Genomic DNA, 22,860 nt, shown 5'->3' with positions numbered 1-22,860 from the left:
ATCATCACAGAATGCCATACTGCTCTGGCATGAGACAAGTAGCATAACTTTACATACTTCCATACGCCTGTACATTGCTATAACTATAAAACAATGGAGAAATTGTGGAGAACAAATAAATTGAAAATGGATTCCATTCTAGGCTCTCTTCATAATTGGAGTCCCCAGGTTGGTTGCCAGGAACAAACATTTCTCAGTAACAGATTTCACTAACTTCTTAGAAATTATTTTTTTCACCAACTTCCGATATATGTTTTGTACACAAGTTAACTTCTCTGGATTAGCAGGAAAAATGAGAATACACTGTTGCAAAAAGTTAACCCTGAGGCTTAGAGACCTTGGGATGGGAGGGTATCAGGTTCTAAAACTCACTCATGAACAAAAGAGATGTTCAATACATCCATGGTTAGTGGGTGAGGAGAATTCTTCAGCAGACTACCTCGGGTTGGTGTTCAGCGGTTAACCAGCATTTTCCTGGATTTGAACTCTGCTGATTCTACCCCAAGGTACCCAGATTCTAGGATGATCAACTGTAGGACTGGAGCTCAGGGAACTTTACACTCCAAAATTAGATTTTAAAGCCACAACAATTGCCCCTTAAGGGCATGATCTGTGCTGCCCTGTACCCGTCTAGGGAGAAGCCTCTTTCAGGATATATGTGATCCTGGTTACTACCAAAAGCACAGCAAAGGCTATTTTCATGTATTCACTTAACAAAGACACTGTAAGAAATTCTAGAGTGTGGCAGAAAGGCACAGCATAAGAACAAGGGAAATTACCTCTCCTGAAATCATTGTTTCTCAGTTGGCATCTTCACAGATCTCTACTCCTGGGTCAAATTAGATCTGATCAAGTAGAGAGTAGACCCATGGACGACACTTACCTTCAAAGAGGAAAGAACACTTGTGATGCCCATTTGTCTTTAAAGGTTCCCAAACAGTAACAGTATTAAGCTCTCATTTTCAGCATTAGCTGAAAGAGTATTCAAAGCCTTAAAAGGGAGAAGGGGGGAAAGGAAGGGAGCCTGCCGAGGCATCACAGCTGTCTTGAAAGCTGGAAGACCGCTGTAGTCACAGTCCATCAGTTTCATGCCTGTGGTTTCCTTTCATTCTCAGAGTCAATTTAAATTACTAATAATCAGAAAACCTACATGACAAGACATCTATTAAAGACAACTACTAATAAAATCAAAACTAAATATCAAATCGGATCATGGTACGGCTGGCTCCTGGGTTATAATTTAAGCTTGCATGAAGTGCAAACTAATGCAATGGAGGCACTGCTCTGAAGAACAAAATTAATTGCCTTTGTGTGTTCTCCCAACTCACAACACTCCTTCAGGGAAGTTACTGCTTTGTTAACAAACAGTGGCCACTTAAAATCCCAGATGCTATTAGTGTCCCATACCTTCTTGGCGGGACAGAAGCGAAGGAATAAATTTTTGTTCTCAATAAACTATGCCAACATTTTAAAGTTGGGACCACTTTATCATAATCATATGAATCATAAATACAAATACATAATCTAGTTTTTAAGTCTGATACAAATAACTGTCTTGGTGAGTGAATATGGCTACTTCCTATTTTACTATTCCTTTTACCTACTAAAGTTACTATGTAAAATATACAGAGAAAGAGTAAATACAGTTACATTATAGCCCAAGAAACTCTGCAGTGTTTGGTGGCATTTGACATAAAATTTAATTGAAAACATCAGATTAGTCAGGTGACCCAGATACCACTCTCAGCTCTGATCAAGTAACCTTGGACAAGTAACACCTTCTCTGGATCTCTTTGGGAAATTGGGAAGCAAAATGACTCTGATAATAAGTGTGGCTATAAACTTCACGAGAGTGGAGATTTTCTTGATTACCATTGTAGTCCTAACACTTATTTGTTGAAAAAATGAATAGAGTCTATACAATGGACCAAATTCTGACAAGAGGTATATAGGGCAACTTCTCTCTTCCCTACAACACCAACATGAAAGGAAATGATTATCTCTGTTTCACAGACAAGGAAATGAAGTTTAAAAAGAAACCCAACTGTGCAAGATCCACAGCTACTGAGTGGAGTGGGGATTTGAGCCTAGGTTTGCCTAACACTAAAACCTAACTTCATATTTATTTCCACTAAGAGAAAAATAACAGTTTCTGTGAAATTTAATTATTTTACCTATACCACACATTCCTAGTGACTTTTCATCCACCCAAAAAAAACCCAGGATATATACCATTTTTACTCCCAAACCCTACATTTCTTAACACTTCGCTTACATTTAAGGAATTGTGAGTAACCCAGTGGACAGAGCATTGCAAGAGCCTTTCACAGTCTCCCAAAGGTTGCCCTTTGGCCACTTCATTTCTGGCTTTTGCCAGAGTGCATAGTTTATTTCCAATCATTCTAATTCACTCACTGCTGCAACGCCAGTGTGTTGCTGGAATGGCCCTATCGCTCTAGCATGAACGCTCCAAATTTCTGCAAAGCAGCTACAAAAGCAATTTTGGAAACATACAACTCTTAACAACTCTCCCATCTGGTTTTCACACCGGCTCCTTCCTCCATAAGCCTGCAGAAGTCACAGGCGGCTCCTGTTTTCTGGGAAACTAGCTGTCTTTTCATCTTGCTGGGTGTATGTTATGTCTGTCTGTCAGCAAATTGGGAAATGGCCTCCATCCTGACAGATACAGTTTGCAAAGCTTTAAGAGCACACACACTAATATGAAGAAAAAGGACATTTTTCTGTTTTTGGAATCTGGCTATTTGCTCTTTATAGCTTATGTGTCAAGGGATTGGGATTTCCCAGGTAGATGTACTAATGTAAAATGCATTAGTGTTAAGGTGGGGGCTCCCAATCCACCCAGGGCCAAAGGGTTAATACAAAATGACAGAATTTAATGACTGCTATTATGGTTGCCAGGCAACCAAGAGAAGGTGTGCCATAAAGGCCTAATTAATGAATGAGGTAGCAAGAGTTTCTGTTAACTTGGTAAGCAGTTCACAGTTCACCATTGGTTGGCTTTGCCCAGATGGTAATACTCTTAAGCTTTCTTAGCTCCGCTGAGCAGCAGCAAAATAATGTGATTATACTTACAGCTCTGGCTAAGTTCTGACATCTATTCCATACTCAGTGCAATTTCTCAAATCAGTTGAAAAAACAGTCTCCTACAAAGATTCGTATCAGGGATTATATGCTTGCACTTGATTCCTAATCCGTCCGGGTCCAGAGGAACATGGGATGGTTATTTTCTGAGCACTCTTTTGCTGCAGTAACATAAAGAGTAATCAAAATTTACGGTCAAATCTGAATGCCATTGGAATTAGAGGATTTGTTGGGAAAATGTTCTTTACAAAGTAAAGGGCAGATGACAGTAATGAAGGACCACAGTGGGAGTGTCCACAACTTGCCAAGGGTCTGTACTAATGTCTTACATTCATTATCTCTACCTTTCCACAGCTTTTTAAGGTAGGAGATACTGCTCTCACTTTATGAGCTAAGGCTCTGAGATACCGTTAATAAGTATCTTGTTCAGCATCACACACATTGCTGGAATGTGGCTGAGCCATGATTCAAATCCTGTCCTGACTCCCAAGCCCATTCTCTCCACAGCATGCTATGCCGGGGATGACATCGTGATGACAACTGCCCTCCTGAGAGTACTCGTTTGGTGTCAAACCAGAGCTAACACTTAACATCTATTATTTTATTTGATCTTCATCCTTATAACAATGCAGATTCTGTTGGAATTATTAATCTCCTTTTGAAAGAGAGGGAAAATGAAACTCAGATATCTGGCCCAAATCACAAATCTGGTAAATGGGGAAACTAATACTTGAACTCAAATCTTCAGTTCAAACCCGCTGTTCTCTCACTGTGCCACACTACCTCCGCTCTTAAATTAGGGCTGGCTCTAATTTCCATCCTGAAAATGGACATTACACTCAGTAATTTCTCCATGCCACAAGCATCAATTAATATGTGAACTTTTCTTTGGACAGTGTACCTTCTACACCAGAATGTAGCTCAAAAGTCATCACCTATTCAAACAGGGTTAGGTCCCTGAAAGCAGGTGTAATGGATTGGTGAGACAGGAAAAAAAGGATTTTCACCCCCCCAACCCTCAGCTAAGTCTTGAAGAAAACAGAGAAAACAAGAGGGGCTGAAGGCGCAGAAGAGGCAGCAGTCTCAGATGGCCTGAGATCCTAAGGGAAAGTTCTTACTCTTTAAGGGGGGGAAGGCCTGTGCATGCTGAAGGGCCACAGTGGGGCCCCAGATGAACAAAGGTGAAAGAAGTGGAAGAAAGACTGGGACCGGTTACTCTCATTAGTGGGCCTGCAACTTCAAATGTCATCAAAGTAGAGGACCAGCTCAGTCTAGCACAAGATCAGAAGAACTGCCCCTCCAATCCTTTCAATCGCCAAAATGCAGTCTTTTCACTAGCACAGACAAATGTTCGCTTTTCTTACTATCAGGGCTATTTAAAATACACTCCAACCTTTTTGGACTAATCATGGCAGAGTTAATTTCATCCTATTTTTTTAATGGTTGGGCCCAGGATTATTTACAATTGACTCTTGCTTATCTATGGCAGGGGCTTCCCTGGTGGCTCAGACGGTAAAGAATCTGCTTGCCATGCAGGAGAATTCTGCAACGTGTGAGACCTGGGTTTAGCCCCTGGATTGGGAAGATTCCCTGGAGGAGGGCATGGCAACTCACTCCAGTATTCTTGCCTGAAGAATCCCATGGACAGAGGAGCCCAGCAGGCTAGAGTCTATGGAGCCGCAAAGAGTCAGACATGACTGAGCAATTAACGCTTTCACATCACTTTTATCAATGGCAAGTTTTAAACTCCTAGACTGGTTTCCTGCTGCCATTCATGTATGGGCTGCCTCAGTTCTGCTGTTTGTGAGTGTACACACGGGGAAGACAAACAATACTAGATAAAGCAAAACGGAATCAGAAAACTAAATTATCTGCCTTTGCCCAAAAGAAATGGCATTTATTCATTCACTCAACAAATATGCCATGAGCATTTAAAGGCAACATGCTAGGTATTTAAGTATAACAAATAGGCCTTTTAGATTATAAGCCTTTAAGATTTAGATTATAAATGATATTAATAGTTCTTCCAAGTGTATAATTAAGTGAGAACTATCTTCTGCCTCAGTCTGCAAAGCCCACTCACTTGCTCACTTACTCTAATACCTCAACTCTCCCCTTCCCTATCTACCCCGACACAGGCCTCAGAGTTTCCCTTCTGTCCTATTAATTAATTCAACTAAAATGGAAAATAATTTCCAACACACACACATCTTATTTTGTCACTGCCCCGCCCCCCCAAGATTCTTCAGGTCACTCTTTACTGAAGTCGGGCTCAAGTCCAAAAGCCACACATGGCATGTGGTGTCCTTGCTCTCTGATCCTCCCCACACAGGCCCACTCTGCTGCAGGCACACTGAGTGACTTGCTGCTCTTTGTCCCTATCCCAATCCCCAGCTATGTGGGTAACACACTCACCTGCCCTTTAAGTGTCATCTCACTTCTGAATTTATGAAGTGAGCAACCTTCCCCAAAGCTTTCTTGTTTTATATATTTATGACACTCAAATGTTACCATCTTCTGTTACAAAAACACCTCACCTCTGCATTGCCTAGTTCATAGCAGAATGCAATAAATATTTACTGAACTGATATTTATTGAATAAATGGACTATAACTAACTACAGCATATGTAACTATAACATACTACCAATTTTATATAGCAAGAAAAAACTACTCGAGCTTGATCTTTGCTTGCTATCCAGATTGTTAAAAAAAAGAAAAGAAAATTCCAAATTTTCCTTCCTTCTTTCATTTCTCTTCCTTCTTTCATTTCTCTTCCTTCCTTGAACTAGCTCACTAGTTCAGCCTTTGTAGTCTTAGCAATTAGTGCTTACTCCCATCTTTCAAGTCAGTTGAGATGCTCCAATTAACCTGCATTTCTCATCCTTACCCCAGAGTTGGAAATTGAGAGCCACTATATAAAACATGCACCACTCCTCAGAAGAGGGAGGATCCCAGAGATCACACATGTGGAACATCTAATCAACTTCTAAATTCACACATACCTAAACTTTCATAATGAAACTTTAGTACGAATTTCATTCTTTAGCAGTACTGAAACACTGCATTCTCAGTGCTGGCTCCAGGCCAAATCTGTCCTCAACTTTGGCACTGAGAGTTCACCACCTGAAGTGAGAAGAAGAGAGAATGGGAAGAAAAGCAGAGGACCATAAAATTGCAAAAATATCCAATGAGCACACTTGAGAAGAAAAGCCTGGTTGACTTAAAATGAAAACTAGGATGCAGACAGGAGGTGGCAGCATGGACTTGAGGTCTGAGCATCAAAATGCCTGGCCAGGCCTCCCTAGCCTTTTCTTCAAGGCTGTGCCACTGAGGCTAGACCATAACCTCTCTGAGCACAGGCCTGTTCTTTATAAAAGGAGCAACTTACTTCTCATAGTCTAAAGGATATTCTAAGAACAAAAATACTAAAGATAGTAAGCAATTCCTATAAGAATCAAGCTGGAAAAATGTAAATTATCTCCCAATGCTTTCATAGCTGATACAAAATAGTCAAAATCTGAGCTTGCATTCTAATTTTGACTAATATTCTAAATTGGTTTCTAATGACTCAAGAACATGAAATTGGCTTTATTGTATACCATTTCAATCTGGTTCAAAAACCATTAGCAAATCCATCTACAGGAAGATTCTTAGGAAAGAGAAATTCAAAACCAACTTTTAGTCATTTTTGAAATCTCCATTTCAATGAGTTCTAAGTTTACAATAAAACATCGCTGCAACTGTAATGCCATTCAGAGAGCAATGATACCAATTAAGTATGCCTCAAACCTCAGTAATTGTTAGAGTTTGATATGGCTAAAAATTTAGAAGTTGAATATAAAACTCTCTCACAACCCTCATTATATTTTTATTCAAAAAGTTGCAATATTGGTAGCATGATTGTGAGTTAAACACTAAACTTCAGCGACATTCAGAGACATCATTTACAAAGCCTTTTAAGACACTTAAAAGCTGAATGGCTCAGGTCTTTGATGTGACTGAATGCTTTGCAAACCAACTTGAGAAAAATTTCCTTTTCTCCAGTATGCAAAGACAGCTGCCCATGACTACAGGTTCTAGAGTGTGATTTGGAAGCATTTTAGCAATACTCCTCATAATTCAAACCCTGGTTAGTGTCTGTCTTTAAGGGTCATTGTTGGCCAGATGGAAAATATTAAGAAAAAGATATTGCAACGAAACCAGAGGCTGTGGAACACAGTTGCAAGCCCCAGTTAACCACAAGCAGACCTGCAGGCGGGCTCTGCTCAGCTATGAGCAGAACTCTGGCACATCCTCTCTCTGCCCAGCAGCAGGAGGGCCCCAGGCCAGCTGAGAGCAGCCACTGTGCCAAACAGACTGTGCGAGTCTCACTGCTCCGATGCTTCCAGAGAAAGAGGGAGAATCGATGGGCTCCTTTGTAAACAACTTCTTGTGCTTTCAGGCTGTGACTGACTTCAAAGGTGGCATAACTTAATCCTGTCACAAATTATGCCATGGAAATCCCGAGGCAGTTTTCTTCCTGAGGAAATAAATACCTAAGTGGTGGTTGCTTATAAACTAGATTCTAAAAAGTAAATAGCAAACAACAAAAGAAAAACAAGCATAGCTTTTAGCAAGGAAGAAAAATTGCATGGCCAAATATAATTTCTACTCACTATTTAAACCCATTTTCAGTAAAATCTTGCTGGATGTTTTTAATAGACCTCAAATTTTTAAAAGTTTGGGTTGACTATGACATTTCTTTATGTGTCTATCTCCATTAACAGCTCCCAACTCAAAGTACTGACTCACTCTCAAATATTTGTTTAAATAAGATGTTTTAATTGCTAATAACGACTAAACTTTTTAAAGGCATAGATTTCAACAGGCATTCTTCTGAAGTCTTTATGTGTATTAAATTTCTGGAAAAAGTCATTTTACCAAGAAAAACTCTCATTTAGATGTAAGGAAGTACATGATGTAAGACAAGTGTTAATATCATTATTCCCTTTACACAAAAGCCTAGGATAATTCAGTAATAATTTGTCTAAGATTTACTCTAAGTCTGACTATGAATCCAGATTCTTTCACTACTCCATGCCACTTCTCCAAAGCATCTGAACAAACTTTAGCCATTGCAAGCATGGCTATTTCCGAAACGCAGTGGACCATGAAGCCCTCGAGGACAGGGATACGGCTTTATTCATAGCTGAATCCCCAGTATCCAGCATGAAAGGATGAAAAGAATGAATGAAGAGCAATAGAAGGAAGAGCCCCAGGCTTTATACCGGTTGCCCACAAGCAAGCAGACTTCCCTGGTGGCTCAGTGGTAAAGAATCCACCTGCCAATGCAGGAGATGTGGGTTTGATCCCTGGGTCAGGAAGATGCCCTGAAGAAGGAAATGGCAACCCACTCCAGTATTCTCGCCTGGGAAATCCCAAGGACAGAGGAGCATGGCAGTCTACAGTCCATGGGGTCAAAGAGTCTAACATGACTTAGTAACTAAACAACAACAACAACCACACACAAGCACCCAAGATAGATAGTGTTCATAGACTACAAGTGTCATAGGAGAGGGTACAGTCCTGGATGGTTCTGATAACTGGGGGGGAAATTAGTGCATAAAGAAGAGGTTTTGTATATGGATTTTTAACCTGGGCTCTAGAGACCATAGAGGGGTTGTGTGAAAACCTATCAAACTTTATAAGGACATCCAGAAACTTTTTTTTGAAGACAGTTTCTGGAGCTTTTAGCATATTTTCAAAGGATTCCCAGCATTCAAAAAGTTAGTCCAGTGAGGTAATAAAGTTGGAGAAGACCCTTTTGGATAACAGAGTGGGGAAGACCAAGGACTCTGGAGGCCAAGGGCCTGTGTTCAAGACATGCCCTCTGAGCAGTCACTGAACTCTGGTCAGATCACCGTTACTCTGAAGCTCAGTGTTGTCATCTGTAATTTACACAGTCATCACAAGAATTAAGGGGGATAATGGATGTTAAAAGTACCAACCATGATACCGTCTTTCTCTACCTGGCTGCACTCCAAGCATTTATAATACACAACAATAACACATGAGCAGAAGATGGTACAGAACCACTGAAGGGAATATAGTGAAACTAACAGTTGCTCTTTCTTCCCTGAAACTATTTAGTTGTCAGAATAAAAGCCAAGGGAATGTCCTCATTTTCTAGTGTCTACTATAGAGCCTCATTTTTATCAAACTAAAAGTTAATATCCATTACTTAAACTGGATTTTCTGAAGTAGAAGAAGGTGAATTGTATTCTCATATGCAAAGCAAAACAAAAGGAATTCTAAAATACCTATGACATCTGCTTAAAGAAGGAAACATGGATTCTGTCTCAAAATTAATCCACCTATATAGAGATCCTCTTTTTCAGATCCTCCCAGATATATCCTTTGAAGCTGTCTTCTTTGACATCATAATTGCAAAATGATACAAGGGCTAAGAGATAACAAGCAGATGAGGACTCAAAGAAGAAACATCAAGAAACAATCTTTTACTAGCTACATACCTTAAATGATAGGAAAATACCATCAGAAAACAAAGACTATAAATTAGGGTGAAACTCATTAAAAATTACTATTTATTTTTTTCACTATATCATTTACATTAGCAGCAACAACAACAACAACAACAAAAAAAGGGGCGGGGGGAAACATTTAGGTGTAAATCTAATAAAATATTGTGGGACTGCTACACTGAAAACTACAAAACATGGAAGAAAGAAAGTAAAGAAATCCTGAAGAGAAAGACGTATGGTGTTCATGAATCAAAAGAACTAAAAATTTTGTTAAAATGTTAACTTTCCTGAAAACGATTTACATATTCAACCCAATATTAATCTAAATCCCATTAGGACTTTCTGTAGATATCAAAAGCCAAGGAGCTAAAAGAGCAAAACTAGAACTAGAGGAACTAGAATAGCAAATACAAGTTTGAAAAGAACACAGCTGGAAGACTCATGCTGATTTTGAGTTACTACAAAGCTATAATAATCAATATAGTATGGTATTGACAGACACATAGATAGGATTGAGTTCAGGAAGAGATCTCACAAAAACAGTCAATTTTAGACAAAGATACAAAGGCACTTCAATGGTGAAAAGGTGGAATTTCAACAAATGTTGCCAGGAACAACTAGATGTTTGCATGTAAAAGAAAAAAGAAAAAAAAAAAAAAACCCTCAATCTTATACCTAGAAAAAACTAACTCAAAATGGATCATAGACCTAAATGTAAAATATAAAACTTTCAAAAAGAAAAATAGGAGAATATCTTGTAGTCTTAAGTTAGGCAACAGTGCCTACATATGACATTTAAATCTTGATCCATAAAAGACTGATATGTGAAGAATTAATAAAAATTAAAAAATTTACATAAAGTCATAAAAAAGTGAGTTTCTACAGACAAGTCAGAAAAAAAAGTCTGCAACTCACATATCTGACAAAAGATTTCTTATCAAGAATACTTATAAAACTCTTAAAATTGAACAATAAATCAACATTTTAAATGGGCAAAAGATTTGAACAGATACTTTACAAAATATGATACATACATGGCAAATAAGTACATGAATAGATGCTTAAAATATACCACTCATTAGGGAAATGCCAATTAAAACCAGAATGGATATCACTAACATCTATTTAACAGAATAGCTAAAATTTAAAAACAGTGATAATACCAAATACATAGTGAGGATGATAAGCAACTGGAACTCTCATACATTGCTAGTTGTTGTTGTTCAGTCACTCAGTCATGTCCGCCTCTTTGGCAGACATGAACAAATGATATAGCCATTCTGCGAAGCAGTTTGGCAGTTTCCTGGTAAACCTGAATATATACTCAGCATGAAAGTGAAAGTGAAGTCGCTCAGTCATGTCTGACTCTTTGCGACCCCTGTGGACTGTAGCCTACCAGGCTCCTCCCTCCATGGGATTCTTCAGGCAAGAGTACTGGAGTGGGTTGCCATCTCCTTCTCCAAGGGATCTTCCCAAGCCAGGGATCGAACCGGGGTCTCCTACATTCCAGGCAGACGCTTTAACCTCTCAGCCACCAGGGAAGCCCTACACTCAGCATATGATCTAGCAATTCTACTCCTAGGTTTTTACCTGACAGAAACAAAAACTTGTGTTCACACAAAAACTTTTATGCAAATATTTACAATAACTTTACTCATCATCATAAAAACAACCCAAACATCCTTCAGTGGTGAATGGATAAATAAACTGTGGTTATAGTCATACAATAGAATTGAATACCTACTTTACAATAAAAAGAATGAGTCACTGATACACACGTTGTTGTTCAGTCATTAAGTCGTATCCAACTCTTTGCAACTCTATGAACCACAGCACGGCAGGCTCCCCTGTCCTTATTTCCTAGAGCGTGCTCAATTCATGCCCATTGAATCAGTTATGACATCCAACCACCTCCTCCTCTATTGCCCTATTCTCCTCTTGCCCTCAGTCTTTCCCAGCATCAGGGTCCTTGCCAAAGTACTGGAGCTTCAGCTTCAGCAACAGTCCTTCTGTTAGGGGAAGCACACTGATTAAAACCGCTCACCCTGGCCAGGCACCATAGTAACCATTTGCATGAGTTGTTTTATGACAGGAGATCCTGATAAGGAATATGGAACTAATAAGCCACCACCAACCAGAAGAGTTCGGGAAAGGTCTAACGGAGACACTGCATGTCCGTCCACTTCCTGGAATCCCTCTTGCTAGCATCCATCTTGGCTGAGCGATGCGTGCGCCACCAGGAAAGACTCTGAATTAGAATGATTGGCCAAAGACCACCCGGAAACTAATCCCATCACCATAAAACCCAAGACTGTGAGCCACGAGGCAGAGCAGTTCTCCTGGGTTTCCTTACCCTACTGCTCTTCACCTGGGTGCCCTTTCCCAATAAAATCTCTTGCTTTGTCAGCACAAGTGTCTCCTTGGACAATTCATTTCTGAGTGTTAGACAAGAGCCCAGTTTCGGGCCCTGGAAGGAGTCCCTCTTCCTGCAACACTTCTAATGAATATTCAGGGATGATTTCCTTTAGGATTGACTGGTTTGATCTCCATGCTGTCCAAGGGACTCTCAAGAGGCTTCCTCTCCAGCACCACAATTCAAAAGCATCAATTCTTCAGCACTCAGCCTTCTTTGTGGTCCCACTCTCACATCCATACATGACTACTGGAAAAACCATAGCTTTGACTGTACTATAGCTTTTTCAGCAAAGTGATGGCTCTGCTTTTTAATGCACTGTCTAGGTTTGTCATAGCTTTCCTTCCAAGGAGCAAGTGTCTTTTAATTTTATGGTTGCAGTCACCATCCACACTGATTTTGGAGCCCAAGAAAATAAAGTCTGTCACTGTTTGCACTTTTTCCCCATCTATTTGCCATGAAGTGATGGGACTAGATGCCATGGTCTGTTTTTTGAATGTTGAGTTTCAAGCTAGCTTTTTATATATATATATATATATATATATATATATATAAATTTATTTATTTTAATTGGAGGCTAATTACTTTACAATATTGTATTGGTTTTGCCATATATCAACATGAATCCACCATAGGTGTACATGTGTTCCCCATCCTGAACTCCCCCCCACCTCCCTCCCCATACCATCTCTCTGGGTCATCCCAGTGCAACTACCCCAAGCATCCTGTATCCTGCATTGAACCTGGACTGGCAATTCATTTCATATATGATATTATACATGTTTCCATGCCATTCTCCCAAATCATCCCACCTTCTCCCTCTCCTACAGAGTCCAAAAGAGTGTTCTATACATCTGTGTCTCTTTTGCTGTCTCGCATACAGGGTTATCGTTACCATCTTTCTAAATTCCATATATATGTGTTAGTATACTGTATTGGTGTTTTTCTTTCTGGCTTACTTCACTCTGTATAATAGGCTCCAGTTTCATCCATCTCATTAGAACTGATTCAAATGTATTGTTTTTAATGGCTGAGTAATACTCCATTGTGTATATGTACCAGTCAAGCTAGCTTTTTAAACTTGCCTCTTTTACCCTCATCAAAGAGGCTCTTCAGTTCCTCTTCACTTTCTGCCCTTAGGGTGGTACCATCTGCATATCTGAGATTGTTGATAGTTCTCCCAGCAATCTTGATTCTAAGGAGTCACCCAGCCCAGCATTTTACATGATGTACTCTACATGTACATAACTTCCCTGGTGGCTCAGATGGTAAAGTGTTTGCCTACAATGTGGGAGACCTGGGTTTGATCCCTGGGTTGGGAAGGTTCCCTGGAAAAGGAAATGGCAACCCACTCCAGTACTCTTGCCTAGAAAATCCCATGGACGGAGGAGCCTGGTAGACTACAGTCCATGGGGTCACAAAGAGTTGGACATGACTGAGCGACTTCATTTTTCACTCTACATGTAAGTTAAATAAGCTGGGTGACAATATTCATCCTTGATGTACTCCTTTCTCAATTCTGCACCAGTCCGTTGTTTCATGTCCAGTTCTAACTGTTGCTTCCTGTCCTGCATTGAGGTTTCTCAGGATGCAGGTAAGGTGGTCTGGTATTTCCATCTCTTTTAGAATCTTCCAGTTTGTAGCAATCCACACAGAGGCTTTAGTGTAGTCAATGAAGCAGAAGTAGATCTTTTTTCAACATTCCCTTGCTTTATCTATGGTCCAAAGGATGTCGGCAATTTGATCTCTGGTTCCTCTGCCTTTTCTAAATCCAGCTTGTACATCTGAAGTTCTCAGTTCACATATTGTTGAAGCCAAGCTCGAAGGATTTTGAACATTACCCTGCTAGCATGTGAAATGAGTGCAATTGTAGAGTAGTTTGAACATTCTTTGGCATTGCCTTTCTTTGGGATTGGAATGGAAACTGACCTTTTCCAGTCGTGTGGCCACTGCTGAGTTTTCCAAATTCACTGGCATAGTGCAGGACTTTAACAGCATCATCTTTCAGGATTTGAAATAGCTCAGCTGGAATTCTATCACCTGCATTAGCTTTGTTCATAGTAATGCTTCCTAAGGCCCACTTGACTTCACACTCCAGGATATCTGGCTCTAGGTGAGTGACCATACCATCATGGTTATCCAGCTCCTTAAGATCTTTTTTGTGTAGTTCTTCTGTGTATTCTTACCACCTCTTCTTAACCTCTCCGATTCTGTTAGGTCCTCACCGTTTCTGTCCTTTATTGTGCCCATCTTTGCATGAAATGTTCCCATGATATCTCCAATTTTCTTAAAGAGATCTCTAGTCTTTCCATTGCTTTCCTCTGCTTCTTTGCATTGCTCACTTTAAAAGGCTTTCTTTCTCTCCTTGTTATTTTTGGAACTCTGCATTAAGTTGGGTATAACTTTCCCTTTCTCCTTTGCCTTTTGCTTCTCTTCTTTTCTCAGCTATTTGTGAGGCCTCCTCAGACAATCACTTTGCATTTCTTTTTCTCAGGGATGGTTTCAGTCACACCTCCTGTACAATGTTACAAACCTCCATCTATAGTTCTTCAGGCACTCTGTATACCAAATCTAATCTCTTGAATCTATTCATCACCTCCACTGTATAATAATAAGGCATTTGATTCAGGTCATACCTCAATGGCCTAGTGGTTTTCTGTACTTTCTTCAATTTTGCAATCTCCTTATTGCAAAAGCTCCGAATTTTGCAGTAAGGAGCTTATGATCTGACCCAGTCAGCTTCAGGTCCTGTTTTGCTGACTGTATAGAGCTTCTCCATTTTCAGCTGCAAAGAATATAATCAATTTGATTTTGGTATTGGCCATCTGGAGATGTCCACATGCAGAGTCATCTCTTGTGTTATTGGAAGAGGGTGTTTGCTATGACCAGTGCATTCTCTTGGCAAAACTCTTGTGAGCCTTTGCCCTGCTTCATTTTGTACTCCAAGGCCAAACTTGTCTGTTGCTTCAGGTATCTCTTGACTTTCTACTTTTGTATTCAATCCCCTATGATGAAAAGGACATCTTTTTTTGGTGTTAGTTCTAGAAGGTCCTGTAGGTCTGCATAGAACCATGTAACTTCAGCTTCTTTGGCATTAGTGGTTGGGGCATAGACTTGGATTACTGATACTGAATGGTTTGCCTTGGAAATGAACCAAGATCATTCTCTCATATTTGAGACCGCACCCAAGTTTTGGATTCTTCTGTTGACTACAAGGGCTACTCCATTTCTTCTAAGGGATTCTTGCCCATAGTAGTAGATATAATGGCCATCTGAATTAAATTCACACATTCCAGTCCATTTTAGTTCTGTGATCCCTAAAATGTCGATGTTCACTCTTGCCATCTCCTCCTTGACCAGGTACAATTTATCTTGATTCATGGACCTAACAGTCCAGGTTCCTATGCAATACTGCTCTTTACAGCATCTGAGCTTATTTTCACCACCAGATACATCCGCACCGAGCATCATTTCTACTTTGGCCCAGCCTCTTAATTCTTTATGGAGCTATTTCTCTGCTCTTCCCCAGTAGCATATTGGACACCTACCAACCTGGGGGTTCATCTTCCATTGTCATATCTTTTTGCCTTTTCATACTGTTCATGGGGTTCTTCAGGCAAGAATACTGAAGTACTTTGCCATTCCCTCTCCAGAGGACAACGTTTTGTCAGAACTCTCCACCATGACCTGTCTCAGATGTGGCCCTGCACAGCATGGTTCATAGCTTCCTTGAGTTACACAAGGCTGTGATCCATGTGATCATCTGGTTAGCTTTCTGTGATTGTGGTTTTCACACACAACATGAGTGAAACTTAAAGACATTTTGCTATGTGAAACAGCCAGTCTCCAAAAGATATAGAACATATGATTAGATTTTCCGGCATTTTATAGAAGACAAAAGTTTAGGGATGAAGAAGAGATCAGTCGTTGTCCAGGGCTGGTAACAGGTATGTATGTGTGTGCTCATTCATTCAGTTGTATCCGATCCTCTGTGACCCCATGGACTATAACCTGTCAGGCTCCTCTGTCCATGGGATCTTCCAGGCAAGAATACTGGAGAGGGGTTGCCATTTTCTCCTCCAGGGGATCTTCCCGACCAGGGGGCTGAGCCCACAAATCCTGCATCTCCTGCACTGGCAGTGGATTCTTTACCACTGAGCCACCTGGGAAGCCTTTGTGTTGGGAACAGAAAGGGTTTAACTACAAAGGGAATTTGCTTATGGACTTACAGAACTCTAGTTTGATTGCAGTAGTAGATATGTTTTGACCCTGCATTTGTCAAAACTCATAAAATCACACATTTCAAAAAGTGAATTTTAAATAAACTAAAAATGACAAAATAGGATTAAAAGTCATACTATCTCAAGTTTGACAAAAAATAGATTTAAACTTTTCTAATGTGTCCACTTACTTGATCAAATTTGTTTAGGAATGTAGCCTCTGGAATTAGAAGAATTCTGCCACTTTTTAGTTGTTTTGCTTCAGGCAAGCAACTTAATCTCTGCAAATCTCAGTTTTGTCTGTGTAATGTGGTCCATTGTGCCCTCTGCAAGGTTATTTTGAGGATTAAATAAGAGAATGCATGGAAAGCACTCAGCAAACTGAAGCATTTAATAAATATGAGCTGTTACACTCACCCCCAAACCAGAACTGCTTTAAGATTTCCCCTGGTGACTGAGACGTTAAAGAATCTGCCTGCCATGCAGGAGACCAGGGTTTGATCTCTGGGTTGGGAAGATCCTCTGGAGGAGGGCATGGCAACCCACTCCAGTATTCTTGCCTGGGGAATCCCCATGGACAGAGGAGCCTGGCGGGCTACAGTCCATGGGGTCACAAAGGGTAGGACACAACCGAGCGACCAAGCACACACAGCATAAGACTACACTGTGAAACCAGGTAAAGTCAACTATTCAGAGAAAACTGCTTAGGATACACAGATGACTAACCATTTACACAGGCATCTAATAGCCTCTGCTTTCCTTAGCAGGGTTGAATATTACAACTGATTGTTTAATTATATGTCTGCCTTCAGACCCTGGGTCATGTGAAGATGGGGAATGCGCATGTCTTATACTCCATCTCCAGTGCCTATAGTGGAATACTCAGCACCTACAGATAACCAATAAATGTCTCCTGAACCTAAGTCAGATAAGCAGAAAGTATGTGATGGAGGCAGCACATAAGAGTGGGGGGAATATGAATTTTAGAGTCAGATGAGATAAGTTCAAATACTGACTACATCATATTAAAAACTAGTATGAACTTATCTAGCGACATTGACAGCTATCTAGTCTAACTGTCTTATTTTACAGATGAGGTTGGTACAGGTCAGACATCTTGCCCAATGTCACCTGGCCTATCAGAAGTATATACAGAACTTGAAACCACGTCCTAAAACTATTTTCTATATACTACACTGCTGCCAATGAAGACTGTCTTAATTAACTACCAATGCTATAAGGCTATTGATCTTAAAGTTATAGAGTGTCAGTGTAACTTACTGGTATTTTTAAGACTAAGTTTCATTAAAGTCAGTGAGGTAAGCTAAAGGAGTACAGTAGTTAATCCTGTGTGAGTTAGAATTGTTATTATACTAAGTCAGAATTACTGTTGGGCTTCCCTGGTGGTTCAGCTGGTAAAGAATTCACTTGCAATGAGGGAGACCTGGGTTAGATCTCTGGGTTGGGAAGATCCCTTGGAGAAAGGAAAGGCTACCCACTCCGGTATGCTGGCATGGAGAATTCCATGGACTGTAATAGATGGGAAAACAGTGGAAACAGTGTCAGACTTTATTTTTTGGGCTCCAAAATCACTGCAGATGGTGACTGCAGCCATGAAATTAAAAGACACTTACTCCTTGGAAGAAAAGTTCTGACCAACCTAGACAGTATATTCAAAAGCAGAGACATTACTTTGCCAACTAACGTCCATCTAGTCAAGGCTATGGTTTTTCCTGTGGTCATGTATGGATGTGAGAGTTGGACTGTGAAGAAGGCTGAGCGCTGAAGAATTGATGCTTTTGAACTGTAGTGTTGGAGAAGACTCTTGAGAGTCCCTTGGACTGCAAGGAGATCCAACCAGTCCATTCTGAAGGAGATCAACCCTGGGATTTCTTTGGAAGGAATGATGCTGAAGCTGAAACTCCAGTACTTTGGCCACCTGATGCGAAGAGTTGACTCATTGGAAAAGACTCTGATGCTGGGAGGGATTGCGGGCAGGAGGAGAAGGGGACGACAGAGGATGAGATGGCTGGATGGCATCACTGACTCGATGGACGTGAGTCTGAGTGAACTCCAGGAGATGGTGATGGACAGGGAGGCCTGGCATGCTGCGATTCATGGGGTCGCAAAGAGTCGGACACGACTGAGCAACTTTCACTTACTTAACTTAGAATTACTGTTGGTATCAACAGGGAAAACATTTAAAATTTTAAACACTTAACCTTGAATTGAACTAAGTCACTATGTAATTGTGCAGTTTGAATTAAATTTACTAAGAAAATCTAGCTGTTTGAAAAAAAAAAAAAAAAAAAAACAGAAGCAAAGACTTTCATGCGCATCCCTTGATCTTTAAAATAGTATTGTATGATAACAGGAGGTACCAGAAAGAGATACCAAACTTTTCTTCAGGGGACTTAGCAGCACTTCAAAGGAAGCAAACAGTGGATTGATACGTATAGTGAGCAACTCCCATCCTCTGGAAATATTTTGAAAACAATACTTTTAAAACAAATGTACCTGAATTCCAAGTGAGTAAGTGGACTGTTATTTGGTAACTGTTATTAAAGTTTTGACATTTACATTCTAAGCTATTGTGTAACCAAAAATATAAATATCCTTCTGGGAATTTATAATCTCAGAAAATTCTTTTAAGACCATTTAAAAGACTAGTAAAATAACAAGTTTACTGGCCTTAAGCTGAGAAAACGTCCTAGAAGAATGAGAAATTTAAATAAGAGGAACAATATCCAGAATGTAAAGTGCTAAACAGATTAACATTTATCCGGGGAGTCACAACCAGCATTTGTTAAAAAGGATTTAGGATCAATAGTTACAATGAAATTAAATTTAAAATATTTAAACTAATCTATGTTTTCTTGTTACACACAAACAGTCACTAAATAGAACTTAGCGACCCTAAACCACTGTTCGCTGATTCTCCTTTTACAAAGTGAAAACCCGAAGAGAGACAATCACCACAAAGCTGCACAGTGCTGGCCCCCGGGCCAGATCACAGCAAACAGTGCCTTCCGGTTCAACAGAGCACAAGAGAACAAAACAATTTTTTCCCGATTTGAACTTGTCCCTAGAGCTGTAAAGAATGAAAAACTGCCGAGTCAACACCTTCTGGGTCTACGCTCACTTGTGTATGTGTTTTGGGGGTTGGGGAGGCGATGTTTTTGTTTGCCTGCTTTTCAGTTTTTACTTCATGCATCTTCAATCTATCTACATACTTTTCTGTTTGTGACTGCTCCCACCATTCATGGGCTTTGTAATGCTCTGAAAACTTGCATTCCAAATTATTAATGGAACAAACCTCATATCCTAAAGTGCCAAAAGAATTGGCTACTGGTACAGAAACCATTTGAAGGACACTAGCAACTTTTGTTAAGGCTATTGTTTTATAGTTAAATGACATTCAGAGCAACTTGAACTAGACCCTTCTACTATCAAAGAGTGCAATTCACTAGGTTGCCTAGGATTTGGCTGGCAGGCCATCCTAATATTTATCTGAGGACAACTTTCACCTTTGGCTAAAAAATACTAACACAGAGCTTGAAATTGACCAAAGTGAGGAAAATAAATACTATGGAAAAGACATAAACTGGTTTGCTGTGGTTATTACTCAAATGATGAAACCTGCAATATTTTGTTGTAACATGTTCACATGTATGCTTATGCACATATACAAACTTAAAAAGCTAAAAACATATTAGTATGTCTTTCAGCTACAGCATAACATTCCAGCCTTCACCCTAATCTAGAAATGCTTTGAAAAATAAAATCTGAGGATTTTAACCAGTTGTCTGCCATACTCTCAAGAAAGGTGTTGAATCACTCTGATTTCAGTGTTGCTTTTCAATAGCAATAGGTAGGAAAAGAGGGATTTGTAGAGTTTTCAGAATTGACTTAAGTTTCAGATAATTCCCTTATAGACACTAGAACAGGCAGTGCAGTAAGGGTGTAAGAAGGCCTAACACAAAATTCATGTAGGAGAGAAGGGAGAGAAAATAAGCAAACTTTGGGTTTTCTTGCTAAGCTTCAGGATCCTTATTTTCTTATTGAATGCAAATTTTAAAGCATTTATCTTTCCTAAGCCCTACAACTAAGTTCCTACTTGGAATAAGGATAATCTTCTGATATAATAAAACCAAGGGAGAAAGCCAGACTTTAAAGCATCTGGGAGTTACAAATTAAGAAATGTAGTAGCCCATGGAAAAATCTCAGTCCAGCTTAGATATGACTTGTAACTGAAAGTTATCTCAGATTTTTAGGTCCCACTTTTGAGATGATGAACTCATACTATCTTTTAATGAGAGGTTCATATCTGCCTTTGATGTGTGAAAGACACTCCCAGCTGGAGGAGAGTACAAGAAAGATCTAAAATATTTGCTTCAGCTGCAAAGAGCTATTAATGAAAGTTTAGAAAATGAGGTAGCATTAGGGGGAAATCTTTAGAAGAAAAGATGACATACTCTCACTTTATGAACTCTTAGGGGAAAATATTCCCTCAAAATAATATCTGACAAATAATCTCCCCCTTTCTACACATGACAGTTGCTCACCCTCCACCTTGTTCAGAGTACATTTTTTAATCCCCTGGTATGTAGGAGACAAAAAGGGGCGGGGGTGGGGGGTGCTTCATATAATTTGCTATTCACACAAAACACCAAGGTTGAAACTCACATAATAAATACAGAGGTTATGAAACCCAATGGATTCATCAGCTCAAATACAGGAGAGCTTTAGAATTATTTCTTGTAAAACAACATTTATGCATGCTTAAGAATAGGAGCACTTACAGCACTTTCACTCTTACAGGAGTGAAATCCTGTGAGAAAGGGAACTGAACACAAGTTCAAAGAATTCCATGTAATTCTCTGTACTATGTAATGTTCTGAGATTACTAGCATCTTAATGGGCAAAAGGCAAGAAAAAATAGAATCTGACTTTGTCAGTCATTTAACTATCTAAATATATTTTCTAACAATCTTATCGACTCTTAGTATAGTGCATATGCACAGAAAACAACCATCATTTCCATAGCCCATAGACTAGTAAAGATTTTCTGGCTTCCCTGGTGTCTCACTGGTAAAGAGTCCACCTGCCAGTGCAGGAGACGCAGGTTTCATCCCTGGTCAGGAAGATCCTCTGGAGAAGGAAATGGCAATCCGTGCCAGTATTTCTGCTTGGGAAATCCCATGGACAGAGGAGCCTGGAGGGCTACATGGGGTTGCAATGAGTTGGACACAACTGAAAGACTAAACAAATAAATAAGCAAAGATTTTCTATTTAGTTTGGGATATTTAGATAACTCTTAGCTGATCTTCAGAGTGACTAAATTCCCTGATTGAGCAGGGCAAGTCTTAGAGTCAGCAAAGTATTTGAGACCTTTTCTACGACTCCCTTTGACAGAGAGCAGGAGAGAAATATATGATGAAAATAATAAATTCCTTTCTGAAAAACAATTGGTTTTAACATCTATCAGGTGTTTCATATAACATTTTAACCTATAGGTTAACAACTTTACAAAGTAGGTCTCATTATGTTATAGATGTGGGAAATGAGAATTAGAAAAACTTAAGTGACTTGATTTGTCACATGGCTAATAAGTCAGAATTTGAATCTAGTTTACTTCCCTGGTGGCTCAGACGGTAAAGCGTCTGTCTACAAAGTGGGAGACTTGGGTTCGAGCCCTGGGTTGGGAAGATCCCCTGGAGAAGGAAATGGCAATCCACTCCAGTACTGTTGCCTGGAAAATCCCATGGACAGAGAAGCCTGGTATGCTACAGTTTATGGGGTCGCAAAGAGTTGGACACAACTGAGCGACTTCACTTCACTTCTAAATCTAAAAGCTTTGCATTAGAATTTTAGGTAATTAAAACATTAGGACATCATCTACCTTCTGTGGAAGTAATAAATGATCTAAAGGTAAAGGTATTGAGGAAGGGATATTATTTATGTGTATGTGAACAAGCAACACTGGGGCTGGGAAATAAGGTGCTTGTTCGTTTTTTACCAATTTTATTCATTCAACAAGAACTTAGGGTACACCTATGATAGATCAGGTACTCTTCTCAAGCACATCTGAATTCTTACGAAGTCTCTAGGAAATTAAATAATTTCTCTTAGAGTTTCCATATTTCTAGCCTATGTGCCATTGATTCTTAGGCCAAGAATCCTTTTTCTCCTTACATGGGATTGATTAAAATCACACCAAACCTCAGCAGCTTTTAGAAGTGGTAAGTTTGCTGGAGTATTTATGTTAAAAATAATAACTGGAGATAAATATTACATTCCAACAACCAAAATTTAATAAGTAATCAAGTAGAGAGAGATATGGACTGATATGATTGCATATTTCAGGATGATAAATGATAACCAAGATAGCTTTCCTAACCACCATCAACATGGTGTAGTATTAAAATAAAGCAACTTTGTAAGCAGAATAAGCAGCAGCTTTTTAGTCTAATTAATTTATTCATTTTTTCAAAACATTCCATTTGCCTCCATGTCTTTAAATTCAGATAATGTAGTCTTTAAAGATAAGAACTAGAGAAAAATACTAGTTTCTAGTTTCAGTTACTATGCTGGTTTGCAGG

The 22,860-nt window shown here is 39.5% G+C and overlaps 1 protein-coding gene and 1 non-coding gene across 12 annotated transcripts in view; both read right to left on the bottom strand.

The window, feature by feature from the left end:
* The window catches only part of DENND1A (DENN domain containing 1A), a 536,262-nt gene that overhangs the window by 319,517 nt on the left and 193,885 nt on the right, over positions 1-22,860 (bottom strand). The window contains exon 1 of one of the 11 annotated variants that reach the window (XM_060411821.1): positions 780-831. The exons of the other annotated variants lie outside the window; for them this stretch is intronic. The gene's annotated coding sequence lies outside the window, so the exon portion shown is untranslated. Of the gene's footprint in view, positions 1-779; positions 832-22,860 lie in introns of those variants that run through there. 11 annotated transcript variants of the gene reach the window in all.
* On the bottom strand, positions 11,095-11,166 carry TRNAS-GGA (transfer RNA serine (anticodon GGA)). The gene has a single exon. It is a non-coding gene; the product is annotated as a tRNA-Ser (tRNA).

The sequence above is a fragment of the Ovis aries genome, chromosome 3 (genome assembly GCF_016772045.2).
Source record: "Ovis aries strain OAR_USU_Benz2616 breed Rambouillet chromosome 3, ARS-UI_Ramb_v3.0, whole genome shotgun sequence".
NCBI lineage: Eukaryota > Metazoa > Chordata > Mammalia > Artiodactyla > Bovidae > Ovis > Ovis aries.
The sequence above is the reverse complement of the archived record's forward strand: the minus strand, read 5'-3'. Positions and strand labels throughout refer to the sequence as shown.